The following is a 16,096-nucleotide window of genomic DNA, read 5'->3' as shown; positions in this document are numbered from 1 at the left end:
GTCATTTCGGTCTATTTCGGGTGTTTCGGGACGTTTCGTTACATACTGGCCGAAATTCAAAATTTGGCCGGCATGAAGTTTGTGCTTAAAAAAAAAAAAAGTTCTTAAAACCAAAACAAATTTGGATTTTGCACACCGAAAAACCTCAAAAAGAAAAAAAAAATGAAATGAAATGAAATGAACAAAGGTACCTATACAATAAACTATAAATTCATTTAACATATTAATAAAATTATTAATTATTATTGTTTAGTTGTTTCATTAATTTGTTTGTCTTTTATAAACTATAATTTGTTGTATTGTTATTTCATTAATTATTAAATTATTAATTGTTGTTTAGTCTAACATAATTTAATTTGTTTGTTTTTTTATAATGTATTGATTAATTAAATTATTAATTATTTGTTTTTCTCAATTAATTAAATTTCCCCAATCACAAGAACAAGCTGCTAATCAGAAAACTTCACAATTAAAATACACATTACACTAAAAAGACAATTAATAATTTAATATCTCACCAACACAAACACACACACTAACACTAACCAACACCAATAGATAAGATATTAAGATAAAGACAAATTTAAAAAGTCAAAAAATCAGCCAAATATTAATAAAGATAAAGTTAAAGCTTACCAATTCAGTGGCCCAATCACAGAATCAGATAAAGACAAAGTATTAAAATTAGTATTAAAGAATAAAGAGAGAGAGAGAGAGAGAGAGAGAGTCATAATTTTCATTTCAGAAAAAGTCATTCAGATAGAGAAAGAGAGTCAGAGAGAGTCAGAGAGGGAGGGAGCACCTGCACCGGAGCAGCTGAGCATCGGAGCAGCTGAGCAGGGAGGCCTGAAGGCTGAGGCCGTTGAGGCAGTGACGAGGTCACGAGGCGACGACCGATCTCCGATGAGGGCAGTGGCGAGTGACAAGCGACGAGGACGAGGGGCGAGCGAGCCGAGCGATGATGACGATCTGGACTGGACCGATCTCTGACGACGAGCGAGCTGCGAGCGACATGACCGATCCAATCTCCATGACTCCGGCTGTTGGCAGTTGGCTTGAGCCTGAGGCGTTGCTCTGAGGGACTGAGGCAGTGAGGCGTTGCTTGCTCTGTCTTCACTCTTTAGGTTTGCTTTAGGCCTTTAGGGATTTCTGATTTAGAAAATGAGAAGTGAGTTCTGATTTGATTTGCTCTGCAGCTCTGTATTGGTTTTTTTTTTTTTTTTTTTTTTTGAGAATCCGTGGGTTTGCCTCTGTAATCTGTTGGGCTTGCCGAGTTGCCGTGGGCTTGCCTCTGTTACCAAATTTTATTTTGGGCTTTCTTCATTTATTTATTTATTTATTATTTTTTTTTGCTTGAAAGCAGAACAATTAATTATTATTTTTTAATTCGAGGGTGTTCCTATAATACAGAGCAAGTATAAAAAAATTTGTAAAAAAAATTTTTTTTTTCAGGTGTTTTTTCAAGTCAGGGTGTTCCTGGGAACACCCTGACTTGCACGTGGCGCCGCCACTGTATATATCATGAAAATCAATGTATACGAACCTCACATTATTACAAATTTATTGACTTTTATTATTGTGTTAATGATTTTATTACCCCACTACTGTGTAGGCGCACAACTTTATTGGGCAAATGTTTCTCAAAAAAAAAAAAAACTTTATTGGGCAAATCTGCCACTTCATTTATTTTACAAGCAAAAACTGATAGGTCTTGGGCAAAATTTCTTCAAAGCCCAAGAAGAGCCAAATTTTGTACAATTCTATTATATAGGTTGAATTTCCTCACCTAGAATCCACATATTTTATGATCGGCTCACGGCCCATAAAGCTCTTCACCTCATGGATAGGCTCATGACCCACATCTTCAAAACATCACATAATAGGTCCATAGCATACATTATTTCTCGATTTCACGAATCAAACCTAACATTTTTATCTTTCTCAAAAAAAAACCCCTAACATTTTTAGAGCATCTATATTGGTAGAGTCATAAATTTAGCAATTTGACTAAACAAAAAGTTATTTTATCTATTTTACTATCATACTTTACAAAACATTCAACATCAGTAATTTTATTTTGGCTTTCAATACAATAAAATAATATAAACAATACAATAAAATAATATATCTACTACAATAAAATAAGAGTTTTGTTCAAATTACACCTGATATAATTATAAAAAATGTTACACTACTTAATATTTTTTTAATTGGATGCAAATTTTAAGAAATCCACTGTTAGATTACATTATCTTCGTATATTTTCCATATTTACAAAATTTCGAAATAATCAAAGATCAATAACCATGTCACCAATCAATTGTTTAAATTAAAGTTTTTGTAGTTTAAAATAATGTATAAAAGATGAGTTTATAGATCAAATGGTAAATAACATCCAAATGAAATGAAAATTGGCATGAATGTTAAAAACATATAGATCATGGAATTTAACGATGAAATTTTCAAAATAAGAATTCTATAACAAGTTATTAAGTGGTATAACATTGCTTAGAGTTATACGAGGTGTAACTTGAACCTAACGCACAAAATAATATATCCACTACAATAAAATAATATTTCTATTACAATAAATTACTATATCCACTACAATATACAGCAATCACAACCACCAACGCCACTACCAATGCTGCCACCACCGCCACCGCAACCGCAACCACCACCATCGCCACTATCACATGATAGCAAATAATCGTCCAGTGTATCAATAATATTTTTTTAACCCCAAATTATACATATACAACTTTTTTTTTTATTAAAACAATTTCACAATTGTTAAAAAGCAATCTTGGAACAATATAAACAATGAAGTGGAGAAACCTTATCAAAAAAACCATATAAAATGGAACACATATTATAACTGGAACAGTGTAGTCCATAGATTACTTGCATACATAACTCATATCAAATTACAATAAAAACTCATATCAATAACTCACACACTCAAGTTCCTATGACCCATGCTTCTCAACATATTAAAAAAAAAAAAGTTCCTACGACTCACCTTACAATTGCCATAAATGTTCAATGAGGTCCAATTGGAATTGAGACTAAATTTCTTGGTCTCTAATGCACTCATAAATGTATGTCATAAATCCATCAACTTGTTCCCGTGACACTTGTATTGGAGGATTATCCACTCCATCAATTTGCTCATAATCCAAGTCTACCACTTCATTATCATCTCGCTCATCTTCAACAATCATGTTATGGAGAATTATGCACGCTTTCATAATCTCTTTGAGTGTTTCAAGATGGAAAAATTGTGCAGATCCACAAACAATTACGAAACGTGATTGAAACGCTCCAAATGCACGCTTAACATCCTTCTTATACGCCTCTTAGACTGCTACAAATAATTTTCGTTTTTGTCTTTGTGGAGATGGGATTGTTTTCACAAATATTGTCCACGTTGGATATATGCCATCAACAAGGTAATATGTCATTGTGTAGTCATGACCATTAATTGAGTCATTAACTGCAAGAGCACGTCCTTATGCAAGCTCAGAAAATATATGAGATCGCTCTAACACATTAATGTCATTATTTGACCCATGTAACCCAAAAAATGCATGTCATATCCAAAGATCATATGATGCTACTGCTTCCAAAATAATAGAAAGCTCATGAATATGACCACAATATTGACATTTTCATGCTGCTGGACAATTTTTTCCATTTCCAATGCATGCAATCAATTGAACCTAAAATATCTGAAAAGCCTCGGCATTCGTCATGAGCTAAACATCTAGCAATGTTTTCGTTGTTTGACTTTCTCAAGTATTCCTCAGAGAAAACATCAACCACCGCAGTAACAAATTTTTCCAAACTTTGTAATGTAGTGGTTTCTCCAATCTGCATATATTCATCCATAAAATCACCCAATACTCCATACGCAAGCATTCTAAGTGCAGCAATTATCTTTTGTAAGGAAGATAGGCCAAGTTTGTTGGCACTCTCTCTTTTTTGGACAAAATAAAAGTCATGAGCTTCTACCTTAAATTGAATATGGAGAAAAAGAGAATGTCTCATCTGAAATCTCCTGCGAAATAAAGTGCGAGGAAATACTAGTGAGGGGGCAAAGTAGTCAAGAAAAAGCTTCTCATTACTTGCCAAATAAGTATGTCTAATCTATCGACGACGTTTACATTGTGATATTGAACCCATGACAACTTCTTTGATTATCTCATCCTCATCTAAGTCATCAAGAAGCAACTTGCGAAACAAAGAACGACTCATGGATGCAATATTCAAGACAATTGGAAAGTCATTATTACTATAGATGAAAGAAACATAAGCAATCTATACTTTTAGTGCCATAAGCAATTATTACACCCACATGCACACACGCACATCTCATAACACAAGTAAGATGAACAATAAATTTGCTTCCCATATCAATCTAAGCTTTTAATGCCATAATATTAAACATTAGTACAACATGAGTCAATAATGAAGAAAGAATAATACAAGACAAATACAATGCTAAGAAAGCATTTGGGTTTATACAATCATCTAGTTTAAGATTAAAGACAAGTGACATAAGCTACTACCAAAATACATAAAGACTTATCATAAGCTACTACCAAAATACATGAAGGCATATCATAAGCTATTACCAAAATACATGAAAGCCTAATCTACATCCCAAAAAAAGCTATACCAAAGCATCATCTACATGTGCTAATCTTTTCCTAACATTACAAAATACATGAAGGCCTAAGCTACATCTAAATTAAGGTCAAGCCCACTATTTACTTGAACTTCATCTTGCCATGATTCTCTCTTGGAGTTGTTCATAAAAATGTTTTTGTACTCCGGTTAAGGCACCTGTATCTTTCATCATGATTCTCTTCTCCTTTAACATATGATGCATCTCAAGTTTTTCCCTCTCAATCATGACCTTTTCCTTCTCAATCCTAAGTTTTTCCTTCTCAATATCAATTTTTTTCTCTTCCAATCGAGTTTCTCATTATCCTTCAACTCTCCTAAGCGCAACTTTTCCACTTTGGTACGAAGACCCTTTTTTTCTCGTTCTTGTGATTCCTCAATAAATTTCATATTCTTAGCAAAATATTTCCCAACATCTTTTCCGGTAACTTTGTTCTTTCGGTTGACCTTTTTGCCTAACTACCAATTGGTCTCTCAAAATTGGAAGTGTCACCAAGTCCAAACCCACCATCCCCCTCGCCAATAGATGTTGAATCCAAAGTTTGAGATATAGATGTTCTTGATCTTTCCTTAGGATCACCCCACTTTGGTTGGTCTTCCAACATGAGCTAACAATGTTCAAGTTGAAAGAATCTACCATATTTATTTTTATATAAAGCCTTCTTGTTGACAATCTAAAAAAATTAAAAGAAATATAACATGATTAGTACCTTTAAACTATTGGTGAATGGGTATATTAATACTATTGCAATATAATTTGTACCTTATTTTGTTCAATTGTACCACTTTGATGAATTGCATTAACTTTAGTCATGCACCCACAAAACCTATTTGTCTCCTTATTAATCGTTGTCCAACGACTTATTAGGGAAATAGCAGTATGTGTGCTACCAGAGGTATCGTGCTCCATGAAGTATTCCCAAACTTTTTGACAAAATGTATTATGTGTTTGTTCATTTTTGTGCATGACATTGACACTAGTATTGAGCCATGCCGATGCTAGGAGTTGATCTTCCTCTACACTAAAGTTACTACCATGTTTTACTTTCTTAGAAGAGACATTCTCAACTTGAGGTGGAAAATCAAAAAATGACATAGGATTATTTTGAAATGTACCTAAAAGTGGCGAGTCAATATCAATATCCTTGTTTATGATACAGGTGTAATATGGCATGTCTCCTTGTGACTCCATAAATTAAAAATAGTGATATATGCTTCCAAGCAAACTGAAAGTAAAGACCATTATTATAATAAATTAGAAACAACAAAATATAAACTTCCTTGCACATAGAAAATTTTCAAACTAACATTTACACCAATAAATTAGAAACAAAAGACATAAACTTCAATGCAAACACAAAATTCTTAGAACATTTCCCAAACTAACCATTTACTGTGAGGTTTAGTGTGTAAGGTTGTTTTACTTTTTCCTGTATCAAAAAGAGCAACATCACATGCATATATAGAAGTTTAATTCATTGCTTACTTCACTTTTGAGCTCAACCAAAGCTGCACCTGAGAAATCCTAATCTAAAAACTTCTTCACGGTAGAAATATACAGAAGGATTAACAGAAAAGAAAATGATACAATTGCACAACAAAAAGATGTTGAAGCAGCTTTTATATTCCTATTCAATTCTAGCTTCTTCCATAATTGACCAAAAGTGAAAATCTTTTAGGCAATTACTGTTGTGACTTGGTTCCCACAATTAGTATGTTCTATATCTCATCATTTCCAACTTCTATACGACAGGGTGCAATACTTCGAATAATGGAGCCAAAGAAGTCTATAATGAATCTCTCTCCATTTATAGAGAATGTAAGATCCTCCCTTGATATTTTTCATTTACTCTAGTTATTCACATTTGAACCCAATGTATATAACTTTGTATTTGAAGAGAATGAAAAATCCTCCCCAAACTTTACTCCAGGTCCTCTTGTACATAGTATGAAAAAACCTAACCCACAGTTATATATTGAAAAGTAATTATTGATAAGAGGAGCTATCACATGTACACAAGATGTATACATATATAGCCTAAAGAATTATAAATAATGGAAATTACAAATGAAAAGAGAGAGATCATTGACATAGTTTCACACAATACTACCAAAAAGCATAATTTTACCAATCTTATCATTCTCCAATCACAAACGAAATTTCAACAAATTTAAGATCTTTTCAATAACCCCAAAGCAAAATCAACAACAAAATAAACAAACACACACACACACACACAAAGACCCAAATGCAAATTAAGAAAAAGGGAAAAAGGGACAAAGCTGACTGAAAGTATCGGTAGATTCGGTAACAGATCGGCGAGATAGGTCGAAACTAGGGAGATCGACAAGATGGGTTGGCATCGAGGGTGGATTGGAGCTGGGCTGACGGTTGGGCAACGAGTTCGTGAGGTGGGTCTATGGCGGCTGGTTAGCAGATCGGCAAAGGTAGAGGGAGGAAAAAGAGAGAAAATGAGGGAGTCTAAGGAGAGAGAGGGCAACGGGAAGAATGACTGAAAGAGAAGGAAAATAAAAAGAAAATATTAAAAAAAATTATTTAAATAATTGCACAAGGTGTGAACACAACTTAAAATATATACGTGTTTGTGTGCGTGTATGTGTATATATTACATTTGAGTTTCAATGCACAGCCAAAAGTACTTGTGCACTGTAGCTAAGAAGCCAAATTATTTGGCTTTGCAAAGCCAAATAATTTATTTTTTTTTGTGTTTGCATGGAGGTTTATGTTTTTTGTTTCTAATTTATTGGTGTAAATGTTAGCTTGAGAATTTTCTGTGTGCAGGGAAGTTTATATTTTGTTGTTTCTAATTTATTATAGTAATGGTCTTTACTTTCAGTTTGTTTGGAAGTATATATCGTTGTTTTTAATTTATGGAGTCACAAGGAGATGTGCCATATTACATTGGTATCATAAACGGGGATATTGATATTGACTCGCCATTTTTGGGTATATCTCAAAATAATCTTATGTCATTTTCTGATTCTCCACCTCAAGTTGAGAATGCCTCTTCTAAGAAAGAAAAACGAGGTAGCAACTTTAGTGTAGAGGAAGATCAACTCCTACTTTCAGTTTGCTTGGAAGTATATATCGTTGTTTCTAATTTATGGAGTCATAAGGAGACGTGCCATGTTACACCGGTATCATATACGAGTATATTGATATTGACTTGTCACTTTTGGGTATATCTCAAAATAATCCTATGTCATTTTTTGATTCTCCACCCCAAATTGAGAATGCCTCTTCTATGAAAGCAAAACAGGATAGTAATTTTAGTGTAGAAGAAGATCAACTCCTAATGTCGGCATGACTCAATACTAATGTTGATGCTATACATAATAATGAACAAACACATAATACATTTCGTCAAAAAGTTTTTGAATACTTCATGGAGAACAATACCTCCGGTACCACACACATTTGCGCCTATTGTTAACTCATAATGCTAAATTAGATAAATTTATAAATTGAAAATAAGTGAGAAATACTAAATTTATAATTAAATGCATCATGCATATTACCTATATTCTAGTATTTATCTTTAGTTAGTAACAAGAACCGTTTATAAGATAATATATATGATTCTTATTTTATTTGTAGATCATGAAAAAATCAACTACAATGTTTGATTTTTTTTTCAAAAGAAAAGATTCAAGTTCTTTAGAAGTCAACGTGGGATTGCCAACAACTAGTATTGCTATTCCAATTCTAGAAAATGTGGATGTTCCAATTCTAGAAAATATTTATTCCCTAATTTCAGAAAATGTTGACGTTCCAATCCCAAGAAATATTCATTCCTTAAATCCAGAAAATGCCGATATCATCCCGGAACACGCAAACAAATATGAGAATATCATGTTAATCAACGTAATGAAATTCGACGGGCTTACATTAAAAATGGTTCGCACCAACCTTCTCTAGAGACATACAAAAAAAGTGGAAAACATAATCGTAGCTTTCAAACTTCTTGGTTTGAATATTATTCAACATGGCTTGAATATTCTCCAACGAAAGATGCAACTTATTGTTTACCCTACTTTGTTTTTCATAATCCAAATGGGGTTGTGGGACAAAATACATTCATTGTTGATGGATTTAGAAATTGGAAAAAAGTTGGGGGCAAGAATTGTTATTTTCAAGATCATATAAGAAAAGATCCTAACTTAACTCATAGAGTTGCTGAGCAAAAGTGTAAGGATTTGATGAACCAATGGCAACATTTACAAAGGGTAGTTGATCATTTCACTACTGAACAAATTGCAAATAATCGGTTGCAACTGAATGCCTCAATTTATATTGTACGCATGGTTTTAAAAACCGGACCGGACCGACCGGTCCGATTGGTTCAACCAGGAATCAGCCTCTAATTTGGTCCGATTATGATAAAAAACCGAAAATACCTTAAAAACCAGTAAACAGTAAAAACCGATCGGTTCAACCTGAGAACCGGAAAAACCGGAGGTCGAATCGGTTTTGTAAAATTGCTGAAAGAGATCTGCAATGGAGCTTTTTTTGCAGTAAAAATCTTCTTTTTTTCTCAGATCTGTTGATTGTGAGGACAGATTGTTGCAATAAATTCTTTTTTCTTAAGATTGGCCATGCTTGAGAGAGAGAAAATGACTGAATATTCATGCTTGGGGTTGAAATTAGCTTTTTGGAGTGGTATCTACAGATCTTCAATGAGAAAGAGAGAAATGAGAGGAACTGATGATGGTATTGCAAAGATAAATAATGGATCTAACTTCCTGAGATAGAGAGGAAGATAAGGATTTTGTGAAGGCCAAAAGACTGGAAAAATAAAGAGTCTTTGATGGTAAGTAAAGTGGGGACTGGGAGTGGAGTGCTAGATTCACGAGATATATTAAAAAAAAAAAAAAAAAAACAAAACGTGTGGCTAAGAGTGGCGGAGTGGGAAATTGGATTGTTAAAGAATAAAGAGTCATAACTCATAAGTCAGTGACTTGTCTAGTCATCTGACTTTGGGTTTTTTTTATTTTATTTTTTATTTATTTATTTATTTAAAGTTTGTTGGTTAAATAAATAGTTAAAGTTATACTATTATATTTATATAAACTAAAAGATGAAACTTAAATATTAATAGTTTTGTCAACCATTACTAACAAGAAAAGAAAGGTGGTATGGAGAAAAAAACATTTTTTCTAATTTTTATATTTTCTTAATATAAGTTATTAAAATTCAAATTTTAAACAAATTTTTTTTAATATTTTAATTAAATTATTTATGATGTCACCGGTTCGACCATCGGTCGGACCTCGGTCCAACCATAAAACCGGTAATTAGATATTTTTCCGATTCTTTCACTGTAATGGTTTTTAAAACCATGATTGTACAACATCTTGCCTTTCAAGCTATATCTTTTAGAGGTTGAGATGAAAGTTTTAGTTCATCTAATCGTGGGAACTTTCTTGAATAATTGGGTATTGTGACTTTTTGGAATGAAAAGGTAGCTGAAATAATAGAAAAAACTCCAAAAAATGCAACCTACACATCACCTAGGATTCAAAAGGAAATTCTACATGTTTTCTCAGTCAAAGTGAAGAAGGCCATTCGGGAAGACATTGGTGCTGCAAAGTTTTGTATAATGGTTTATGAAACTCATGATGAGTCCATGAAAGAGCAAATGACTGTGATTTTTAGATATGTTGATGTAGAAGGCTTTGTGAAATAACGTTTTTTTAGGCTTATTCATGTTGTTGACACTACAGCTTTAACTCTAAAAAAAGGGATATATTCTTTGTTATATCAACATTGCTTAGATATACAAAATATTCGAGGGTAAGGATATGATGGAGCAAGCAACATGCGAGGTATGTGGAATGGATTACAAGTTTTGATTTTGAATGATTGCTTATATGCTTACTACATCCATTGTTTTGCATGTCGCTTACAATTGACATTAGTAAAAGCATCAAAACAAGTTATTCCCATTAGTGGGTTTTTTCTTAAATTGCTTTTGGTGATCAAAACTGTTAATACTTCATGCAAGCGTAATGAGCAATTGAAAGTTACCAATGCTAATGAAATAGCACGTTTGATTGATCTTGAATAGCTTAAGACTGGAAGTGGACTTAATCAAATTGGCACCTTACAATGATCTGTAGAAACACGTTGGAGTTCACATTTTAGATCAATTTCTAACTTATTAAGGATGTTTACTTCAATTGTTAAAGTTTTACTAAATATAATTGATGATGCAAGTGATGGAGAACACCAAGCAGAAGCAGAGTCAACTTATGATGGTTTAACTTCATTTGAATTTGTCTTCATCTTGCATCTTAAGAAGGAAACTATAGAGATCACTGATAAACTTTGTCAAACTTTGCAAAGTCAATCTCAAGACATTTTAAATGTCATGCATTTAGTTTCATCTACTAAAGCACTTATCCAAAAATTTAGAAATGATGGATGGAATGGCTTACTCACCACTGTGATATCATTTTGTGAAAAACATTGCATTGATGTCCTAGATATGGACGTTTGTTATGTTGGGAGGCAAGGTTGAGCTCTTAATCAGCAAGATAACGTTACAATTGAGCATCGTTATCAAGTAAATATTTTTTATGCTGCAGTAGATTCTCAATTACAGGAACTAAATCATCTGTTTAATGAATGCAATGGAGTTATTTAAGCTTAGCTCAGCTTTAGAACCTCGAGAGGCATTAAAATCTTTCAAAAGTAGTGATCTTTGTTTGTTGGTAAAGAATTTCTATTCACAAGATTTCACAGATTATGAAAAACAAGTGTTGGGAAGGAGTTTTATCGTTTTGAGCATAATGTAGTCCAGGATCCAGAGTTCAAAAAATTGAATAGTTTATATGAGTTGTATCAATGGTTAGTGAGAACTGGAAATTTAGAATACTACAAACTTGTTTATAGAATGGTGAGACTTGTGCTTACTCTTCTAATTTCTACTACTACTACAGAGCAAACATTTTTAGCTATGAAAGTTGTCAAAACTAATTTTCGAAACAAAATGAAAAATGATTTTTTGACGAACTCTTTGATGTTATACATTGAAAAGGATATAGTTTCGACATTTAGTTTGGTTTCAATTATAGATGATTTTGAAGATTTGAAAGAGTGTCGAGTTTCCTTTTCATAGATGATTGTATTGAGAAATAATAGTGTTTCATGTCTTTTGTTTTTGTTGGTAAATGATTATATCTTAATATATTAAGAAACAATGATTTTTTGGTATTTGTCTTGGTTGATAGTTTATTAATACTATATGGATGCGTATTTTAAATTTTTTTTTTTTTTTTTGCTTATCTACAGCCCCCCTAGCTTGAAATCCTGGGTTCGTCCCTAAAAGAGACAAATAGGTTTTGTGGGTGCATGGCTAAAGTTAACGCAATTCATCAAAGTGGTACAACTGAACAAGATAAGGTTTAAATTATATTACAATAATGTTAACATATCCATTTACCAATAGTTTGAAGATACTAATCATATTATATTTCTTTTAATTTTTTTTAGAATGTCAACACGAAGGCTTTGTATAAAAACAACTATGGGAGAGTCTTTCAACTTGAACATTGTTGGCCCATATTGAAGGACCAACAAAAGGGGGGTGATCCTAAGGAAAGATCAAGAACATTCATAACTTCAACTTCGGATTCAATATCTATTGGCGAGGGAGATGGTGGGTCCAGACTTGGTGACACTTCCAATTTTGAGAGACTAATTGGTAGGAAGGTCGAAAAGGCCAACCGAAAGAACAAAGTTATTGGAAAAGATGTTGGGAAATATTTAGGCAAGAAAATGAAATTTATTGAAGAATCACAAGAACAAGAAAAAGAGGGTCTTCGTATCAAAGTGGAAAAGTTGATATTGAGAAGGAAGAAGTCAGGATTGAGAGGGAAAAACTTGAGATCCACCATATGTTAGAGGAGGAGAGAATCATGATGAAATATACAAGTGTCTTGACCGGAGCACAAATTTTTTTTATTTATTTTATAAACAACTCCAAGAGAGAATCATGACAAAACGAAGTTCAAGTAAATAGTGGGTTTGACCTTAATTTGGATGTAGCTTAGGCGTTTGTGTATTTTGTAATGTTAGGAAAAGGTTGACACATGTAGATGATGCTTTGGTATAACCATTTTTTTTAATGTAGATTAGGCCTTCATGTATTTTGATAATAACTTATGATAGGCCTTTATGTATTTTGGTAGTAGCTTATGATAGGCTTTTATGTATTTTGGTAATAACTTATGTCACTTGCCTTTAATCTTAAATTAGATGATTGTATAAACCCAAATGCTTTCTTAGTATTATATCTGTCTTACACACTACTATTTCCTCATTGTTGGCTCATGTTGTACTAATCTTTAATATTATGGCATTAAAAACTTGGATCGATATGGGAAGAAAATTTATTATTCATTTTGCTTATGTTTTGACTTATGCATGTGCGCTTATGGGCGTAATAATTGCTTATGGCACTAAAAGTATGGATTGCTTATGTTTCTTGCATCTATAGTTATAATTGCTTTCCAATTTTCTTGAAGGTTGCATCCATAGGTCACTCTTTGTTTTGCAAATTGCTTCTTGATGACTCAGATGAGGATGAGATAATTAAAGAAGTTGTCATGGGTTCAACATCACAATGTAAACGTTATCGCTATATCCAACGTAATCATTTGCAGGCAATGAGAGGTTTTTTCTTGATTACTTTGCCCCTTCACCAGTACTTCCTCCCATTTTATGTCGTATAAGATTTCAAATGAGGTTTTTTTTTTTTTTTTTTTTTTTTTTTTCAATTTAAGGTAGAAGCTCATGAATTTTACTTTGTCCATAAAAAAATAGTGCCAACAAACTTGATCTATCTTTCTTATAAAAGATAATCACTGCACTTAGAATGTTTGTGTATGGAGTATTGAGTGATTTTATGGATGAATATGTGCGGATTGGAGAAACCACTGCATTACAAAATTTGGAAAAATTTGTTACTATGGTGGTTGATGTTTTATCTGAGAAATACTTCAGAAAGCCAAATAACGAAGACATTGTCAGATTGTTATCTCATGGCAAACACCAGGGTTTCCCAAGTATTTTAGGTTCAATTGATTGCATGCATTGGAAATGGAAAAATTGTCTAGCTGCATGGAAATGTCAATATTGTGGTTATATTTATGAGCATATTATTATTTTGGAAGTAGTAGCATCATATGATCTTTGAATATGACATACATTTTTTAGGTTACTTGGGTTAAATAATGACATTAATGTGTTAGAGCGAACTCATATATTTTATGAGCTTGCACAATGTTGTGCTCCTCAGTTAATTACTCAATCAAAGGTCATGACTATAAAATGGGATATTACCTTATTGATGGCATATATCTAAAGTGGCCAACATTTGTGAAAACAATCCCAGCTCTGCAAGGACAGAAACGAAAATTATTTGCAACAACCCAAGAGGCGTGTAGAAAGGATGTTGAGTGTGCATTTGGAGTGCTTCAAGCACGTTTCGCAATTGTTTGTGGACCTGCATGATTTTTCCATCTTGAAACACTCCAAGAGATCATGAAAGCGTGCATAATTCTCCATAACATGATTGTTGAAGATGAGTGAGATGATAATGAAGTGGTATACTCGAATTATGAACAAATTGATGGAGTGGATAATCCTCTTATACAAGTGTCACGGGAACAAGCTGATGGATTTGTAACATACATTCAAAGTTATGAACACGTTAGAGACTGAGAAATTCATTCTCAACTCCAGTTGGACATCGTTGAACATTTATGACAATTGCAAGGTGAGTTGTAGGAACTTTTTTTTTTTTTTATATGTTGAGAAGCATGAGTCATAGGAACTTTGAGTGTTGAGTTATTGATGTGAGTTTTTATTGTAGTTTGATATGAGTTATGTATGTGAGTAATCTATGGACTACATTGTTCCAGCCATAATATGTGTTCCATTTTATATGTTTTTTGATAAGATTTCTCCACTTCATGGCTTACATTGTTCAAAGATTGCTTCTTAATGATTGAGAAATTGTATTAGTAAAAAAAAAATTGTATATTTATAATTTGGGATTAAAAAAATATTATTGTTACACTAGACGATTATTTGTTCTCATGTGACAGTGGCAGTGGTGGTGGCAGTTGCAGTGGTTGTGATTGTTGTTTATTATAGTAGATATATTATTTTATTATAGTGGAAATATTATTTTATTGTAATAGATATATTATTTTATTGTATTGTTTATATTATTTTATTGTGTTGAAAGCTAAAATAAAACCATCGATGTTGGATGTTTTGTAAAATGTGATGGTAAATAGATAAAGTAGCTTTTTGTGAGCCAAATTGCTAAATTTATGGCTCCACTAATGTGGATGCTTTGATACAGGGCATTTCAAGTAGCTATATTCTAATCTTCTTGTAACTAATTACTTAGTTACTTAAATGATTTCTTATACATCGGCCAATAGAATTTAGACACTTATCAACCATCTAGAGGTTGCCGATGGCAAAAAATTAGTATAAGTAATATAGTGTATGCTCTTTGTAAAAAAAAAAAATTGATACATGATTGAAAATATAATTTGAGAGATATTTTACAATATAAGTTATTTATATTATAGGGTTATAAATATAGTATTTTATTCTTGAATTATCTTACTCAATTTAGATTCAATATATTATTTCCTCTTTCAAATGATAAGGTTCTTTGTTTTTTTTAAAGGAGTTTTCTAGTTTTTTTTTTTTTTTTTTTAGGAAATTCTAGTTGTTTTAAAATAAATAAAAATTTGAATACTAAAATTTCAATATGCTATAGAATTATTATATTTTAAAAAAGAAGTAATTCTTGTTGAAAGTGAAGCCACCTTTAATATAAAACTAACAAAATCCTTGATTGTTGCAATGAGTAATAAATATGTGCACCAAAATTAAAAAATTGATTTGACATATGACACAAAATTAGACTTCAATTTTTGAATTTAATTAAATTTTCTTTCAATTTTGGCGTGCACACACACACACACACATAATTGTAAATTGTTCTTTTTTCTTCATGATTTTGTTCTTAAACTATTGAAAAAAATGAAAAACTTTGACTCTAGTCTAAACATGTTTGAAGTTATATTGTTCCAACCTATTATATGGCAACTAAAGAGACCATTCATGTTTAGTTTTCGTTAAATTATTTTTTTAATGAGTTGTGTGACTTTAAAATCAAATAGGAAAAAGTTTGGCTTAAACATGTTTAGAGCTTTGGGCTCCAACCATTAATAGGAAAATAACATTAGTTTTTATCATGTGCAATGCACAACTCATTTAACCTAACCAATCAAGTGAGTCATATGCATTGCACATTATAAGACACACGTAATTTTTTTGTTGGTATCTGGAGTTAGG

Source organism: Quercus lobata, chromosome 11 (genome assembly GCF_001633185.2).
Source record: "Quercus lobata isolate SW786 chromosome 11, ValleyOak3.0 Primary Assembly, whole genome shotgun sequence".
Lineage (NCBI taxonomy): Eukaryota > Viridiplantae > Streptophyta > Magnoliopsida > Fagales > Fagaceae > Quercus > Quercus lobata.
Note: the sequence above shows the minus strand (reverse complement) of the source record.